Source organism: Melospiza georgiana, chromosome 23 (genome assembly GCF_028018845.1).
Source record: "Melospiza georgiana isolate bMelGeo1 chromosome 23, bMelGeo1.pri, whole genome shotgun sequence".
NCBI lineage: Eukaryota > Metazoa > Chordata > Aves > Passeriformes > Passerellidae > Melospiza > Melospiza georgiana.
The window spans coordinates 7,991,945-7,997,944 of NC_080452.1; the positions used below are offsets into that span (position 1 = coordinate 7,991,945).

General features: G+C 64.5%; 1 protein-coding gene across 3 annotated transcripts in view; it reads right to left on the reverse strand.

Annotated features, from left to right (window-relative positions):
• The window catches only part of ATP2B4 (ATPase plasma membrane Ca2+ transporting 4), a 62,562-nt gene extending 57,468 nt beyond the window's left edge, over positions 1 to 5,094 (reverse strand). Inside the window, exon 1 of one of the 3 annotated variants that reach the window (XM_058039906.1) lies at positions 4,942 to 5,094. The gene's annotated coding sequence lies outside the window, so the exon portion shown is untranslated. Of the gene's footprint in view, positions 1 to 3,904; positions 3,987 to 4,941 lie in introns of those variants that run through there. The other 2 variants (XM_058039904.1, XM_058039905.1) reach the window with 2 other exon arrangements.
• Between the last annotated feature and the right edge of the window lie 906 nt (positions 5,095 to 6,000).

Sequence of the window (6,000 nt, forward strand, 5' to 3'; positions counted from 1 at the left end):
GTCCTTGCAATGTGGCCCTGGTGTGGCCTGGTCCCTGCAGTGTGGCACTGGTGTGGCCCAATCCCTGCACTGTAGCACTGGTGTGGCACTGGTGTGGCCCAATACCCACACTGTGGCACTGGTGTGGCCTGGTCCTTGCAGTGTGGCACTAGTGTGGCCTAGTCCCTGCAGTGTGGCACTGGTGTGGCACTGGTGTGGCCTGGTCCTTGCAGTGCGGCCCTGGCGTGGCCCAGTCCCTGCACTGTAGCACTGGTGTGGCCCGGTCCCTGCTCAGTGACACTGGTGTGGCCTGGTCCTTGCAGTGTGGCACTGGTGTGGCCCAATACCCACACTGTGGCACTGGTGTGGCACTGGTGTGGCCCAGTCCCTGGAGTGTGGCCCTGGTGTGGCCCGGGGGCTGCCACAGCACCTGATGCTGCAGGGAAGGGAGGGATTCCCAAGGCCAGGAGCTCTCCCATTGGCACTGGGCAATGGATGATCGATCCCACAATGGATGAGCAATCCCACAATGGATGATTGATCCCATGATGATCAATCCCACAATGGATGATCGATCCCATTTGCTCTGAAGCTGCAGGATTTGAGCAGAGGGCTGCTGGTGTCACAGCTGTGTGTCCCCTCCCCAGCCTGCACCCTCCTGGTCCCTATTTAGGTCCCCATGTAGGACTTGTTGCCATGATCCAGAAATCCCAGGGAGCTGCCCAGGAGCACCCCATGAAGGTCCCCATGTCCCTTGCCACCAGCCTGGGCCACAGTGGCCTGGTCACCCCCCAGCCCCAACAGGGAACCCCACAACCCCAATCCCTGATTCCAGGGGCCTGGCTGTGCATCAGCTTCCCACGTTCAAATCTGAGACCCCTCCCAGAAGCTCACAAAGGCAGGAGGACTCTGAACTCAGCTCTTACTCACAGAGAGCTCTCCCAGGATTTAAGGTGCTTAATTAGCGGTTTAAAAGAGTCACCAGCTGGGTGGGTGACACCCCAGCGGGTGTCATGCACTCCACAGGGCTCCAGCTTCCCTCCTGTCCCTACCCAGGCTTCCCTCGTGTGGTTTTTCACTTTTCCTAATGATCCAGCAGAGGGGAAGGGTTTATAAGTCCATAGAAACTCTATTATCCCCGTGCATTAAAGCCAAAAGCAACTAATTAAAACATCAAAGTCACAGGGTTCATTAGCCCGGCCTCGGCGCCGGTAGGAGGTGACAGGGATTGTGGCTGTCACCCCACTGCTCCCAGGGACCCCAAGGCTGGCCCTGCACCCCAAAACACACTCCCTGTCCCAGTGTCACTGGGAGAAACAGTGGCTTCCACTGGAAAAGCACTGGGCTGTGCAGGATCCTGTCACCTGCCTGTCCCTGTCCCCCAGCTGGTCACCTTTGCCTGCACCAATGTGGAGAGGACGGAGGTTGGGGACAGCCCTGCCACCTTTGCCAGGAGCATCTCCAGCCCCATCACCACTCATAGGATCCCCGTTCCCACCCAGCGCAACACGAGGGGGACAGGGATGGGTTCAAATTCCCAGCTCTGCACACCAGATCCACTCCAGTGTGTGAGAACAGCCATTCCTAACTGGGAATGCTGCAGCATCCCTGCATCTGGGAGGTCTCAGCAGGCCACAGGACATGGGGGACAGCGGGGAAGTGGCACCACTTGTGGCCACTTCTCATCGAAGGGCCTGCATCCATCACCATGGTCACACTGAGAACTGGCCACTCTGGTCACTTCCACTGCCATGGTCACACCGAGCACTGGTCACCTCCCACTGCCATGGTCATATGGAGCATGGGTCACTTCCCATCTAAGGATCTGCATCCCATTGCCATGGTCACACCGAGCACTGGTCACCTCCTATTGCCATGGTCATATGGAGCATGGGTCACTTCCCATCCAAGACCTGCATCCCATTGCCACGGCCACACTGACCACTGGTCACTTCCCATCCAAGACCTGCATCCCATTGCCATGGTCACACTGACCATCGGTCACCTCCCAAAGGACCTGCATCCCATTGCCACGGCCACACTGACCATCGGTCACCTCCAAAAGGACCCGCACCCATTTCCACGCTCACCCCGCGCCTCCCAGCCGGGCTCGCTGTCCCTGCCCAGCCTCTCCCGGAGCCCAGCGGGATCCCCGGGCTCTCCCCGCAGGTTTTCCGCCGGCTCCTTTCCCAGCAGGGCGCAGCCGTGCCCGGCGGGGAGGAGCCGTGGGCGAGGAGGAAGCCGGAGCTGCCAGCCCTCGGCCGGGCCCTGCACGGGGAGCAGCAGCAGCAGCAGCAGCAGCAAACGGGCGGAGGCTGCGAGTCCTCCCCACCACCGCAGGGATTTGGGTGCCCAAATCCCCGCAGGCTCCAACCCGCGCGTGTGGCCACTGCGGGAAAACTCCGCTCGTGGCCTAGCAGGGAGGAGAAACAGGAAAATGGGAGGAAAAAAACCCCCAAACCACATAACCCGAGAGAGGAGCGGGGAACGCGCGGAGAAGGCGCGGCCCCGGCGAGGAGCGGGCGGGGAAGGAGCGGGCCGGACTCCCAGGGCTTGGGGACAAGGGGAAACTCCAGGCTCAGCTCCACCCCGGCGCTTTCGACTGCTAAACAATAGTGGAGAGGAGCAGCCGTCCCTCCCTGCTCTTACTCATCCTGCCCCAGGACCTGTGCCACCCTTGGGCTGCCCCCGCCCTGCCCGGCCTGTGCCCGGGGGCTGGGGCACGGCGGCTCCGGAGGCTCCCGCAAGGCTCGGGTGACAGCGACAGATTCCCCCGGGAAAGAGATGCGGACCCACGGCACGCGAGCGGCGAGCCGGCAGCGCAGGGAATTCCCTCCGTCATCATCGCCAGCGGGAAAAAAAAAAAAAAAAAAAAAAGGAGAAAGAAAAAAAAATAAAAAAAGAAACCAACACCCAACAACAGCCTGCGCCCTCTCAAACCTCCTCTCTACCTGCAGCGCTCGCAGCACTTCCCAGCGCTTTTCCAGGCGGGAAGGAAGCGGGGAAGGAGCCGGGGCTCGGACGGGGAGCGGCAGCCGCGGCCCCGCCGGCGGCCAGGGCGGGACGGGGCCGGAGCCCGCGGGGAATGCGCGGTGCCAGGGCAGGAATCAGGAATGGGGAAGCGCTGCCGCCTCCTGCCCTGGGCGCTTCCCAGCTCCACCTGCCCCATCCCCGCACCTTCCCCGTGCCACGGCCATCCCCGCACCCGAGGCCATCCAGCCCAGCCCCAGGGTGAAATTTGGCCTCCAAGCCCACCCAGCGCCCATCACTGAGGAAGGTCCTGCACCCCTCAGATGCGAGGGGCACCTGCAGCCCCCCAGAGCCGTGGGGAGCGTTCTAGGGGGGTCACCCGAGGGGGCAGCCGGGGAGGGAAGCCCAGGGCCGGGCAGGGATCCCCGGGGCGCGGCGGGGTGGGGCTGGCGGAGCGCGGGGGCGTCAGCCTCTCTCGCTCATGATTTAATAATTTAGGTGCGTTTCAGTGCTCAGAGAAGCGAAAGATTGAGGGCAGTGTCTGGAGGCAGGCGGGGCGCAGTGCAGCCCCTGCCTTGCCCACGCAGCCCCGGGGGTTTGGGGTGGGGGGCTCAGCTCGGGGTCCCCCCGGCCCCAGGACGGCTCTGGGTGCCCTTGGCGAGCTCCGAGCACTCACCTCCACCCCAGCTCGCTGCCCTCTGCTCCTGCCCGTCCACCCACGTCCAGGGCTGCCCGGTCCACGGCCACGGGCAGAAACTGGCTGCACTGGTTTGGGCTTCGCAATGCAAACCCCCACCCAAGCTCAGGTCTCCAGAGATAAGAGCACAATAACCTATTGTCCCTCCTCCCCTCCCAACATCTCCACTCGCCTCTGGCGAAGCAGGGAGGGACCACCCAGCTCCGCACAGCCCCCCCGCCCCCGCCGCCGGGCAGCCCACGGGGGGCACGGACCCACCGAGCCAGGCCGGGGATGCTGAGAGGCTCCGGAGCCGGGGCTGGGATGCAGGGAGAGCGCTGAGGGCACAGGCAGGAGGAGGCGGACGAGGCCAGAGCCTGGCCGGGCTTCCAATAGATTTCCCGATTTATTTTTTAATTTATTTTCCGCCTCCCCACTCCTGTTTTCTCTGCCGTGGCTCTGCCCAGCTGGATTGGTGCAGGCAGGAGGGGGACGTGCCCAGCCGTGGCGTGGGCAACCCCCACGCACCTCCCCACCGCATCCCACCCTCCCCACCGCACCCCACCGCCCCCCACCCGAGTCACCCCACTCCTGGCAGGGTGGGGAAAGGTTTTTCCCCTTTTCTACCCCACAGGTGGGGAAAAAACACCCCAAACTCACCCACGCAGCACCTTCCCCGCTCTGTCCTTGGGCTGCCGCAAGCCCCCCTCCCCTTCCCCCGCCTCTTCCTTCCTCCATCATCCTCATCCTCCTCCTCCCCGCAATGCCACAACTCGCTGCCTCCCAAAAAATCCAGCAACACGCGCGACCGGGAACCCCCGCGCCCCCCACCAGCCGCCTCAAGGGCGGGCAACAAGTTGTAGGATCCGACCGGAGCGTCCTCCCCCGCCCCAAACACCGGGGGGCTGCCGGGCTTGCCCCCCACAAGGTGTTTGGGGGCTGCACGCCCCGCAGCCGCCCACGCCCCAGAACGGCCGGACCGCGCTCACCCCATCACCCCACCACTCCCACACTGGGGTTGGGGTCGGGGGGGGGTCCCACACCGAGCCCCCCCATGATGCAGGACCCCAAACCGAGTCTCCCCCATCCCACCTGATGCACCGGGACGGAGCGAGGCGGTGAAATCCCCGCTGCCCGCGCCCCACCCGCCCGGCACAGCGGGGACAGCGATGCTCCCACCCACCCGCGCCCCCCGCTCCGACAAAGAACCCCCCCCCACGCCACTCCCAGTGTCCCCGCAGCGTCCCCAACACCTCCAAACCCCCCTGGGGACCCTCGTACCCCGCTGGCTGGGTCCCCCCGCAGCGCGCACTCACCGGCTCCGGTCCCACGGCGCCCGGCTGGCGGCGGAGCCCCCGCGACTGGCCATGGGATGGAGGGGGAGCGGTCCCGGAGCTAACGGGAGAAAACGCTTGTCATGGCAACCCCCGTGCCGTGCGGGGCCGTGCGGGGCCGGGCCGGCGAGGGAGGGGACGGCGGGCAGGGAGGGGGAGGGCTCGTCCCAGCCCGCCGGGGGAGGGGCTCCCTTAAGGTGGCTGCACGCCCCGACGGCTGCTTAAGGGGGACGGGCAAAGGAACGGGGTGAAGGGCACGGCCAGGGGGGACAGCGGGGCGGGGGCACCCCAAAATGGGGCAGGATCCCATGGGCAGAGTGGGGGGTGCGCGGCTGGAAAGGGTGGGGACAGCCCTGGGTAATGTGGGGACACCCCCGGGCAATATGGGGACCCCCAGGCAATATAGAGACACACTGGACAGGGCAATGGGTGCGCCCCCAGAAAGAGTGAGGGCACCCCTGGCCAATTTGGGGACCCCCCCAGCAGCCCTGTACTTGCATCCCCAGGCAATGTGGGGATCCCCTGGGAAGAGTGGGGAGGATGCACCCCCAGAAAGTTTGGGGATCCTAAGACGAGAGAATATTTGTACCCCAAACTGAGAGGACACCACAGGCAAAGCAGGGGGTGCGACCCAAAATAATGTGGGGACCCCCCGGATAATGTGGGCACCCCAAAAAGGGAGGGTACCCTCATGCCCAACCCTCTCCCCACTCTGGGCGTGGGGGAGGCAGAAGGAACTTTGTGACCTGTGGCAAAATTGGGGCTTTTTGTGGGGTTTTAGAGGTTTTGGGGTTGATCCTCTGATCTGACCCACCCTGTCCCCACATGGGCCGCCATCACCCTGAGAGGCACCAGGGTCCAGCATGACCAACGCCCCTGTCCCAAATCCCACCCTCACCCCTTTTTTTAAAGAAACCCGGATAAAATCCCTCATGGAATCCTTCCCAAAGCAGGAAAAGCTCCGGCCCTGCTGCCACACGAGGTGGCCTCGGGCCCAGCAGGGCTGGGAGGGGGCGCTTGTAATAATCCCCTCCCTAGGCC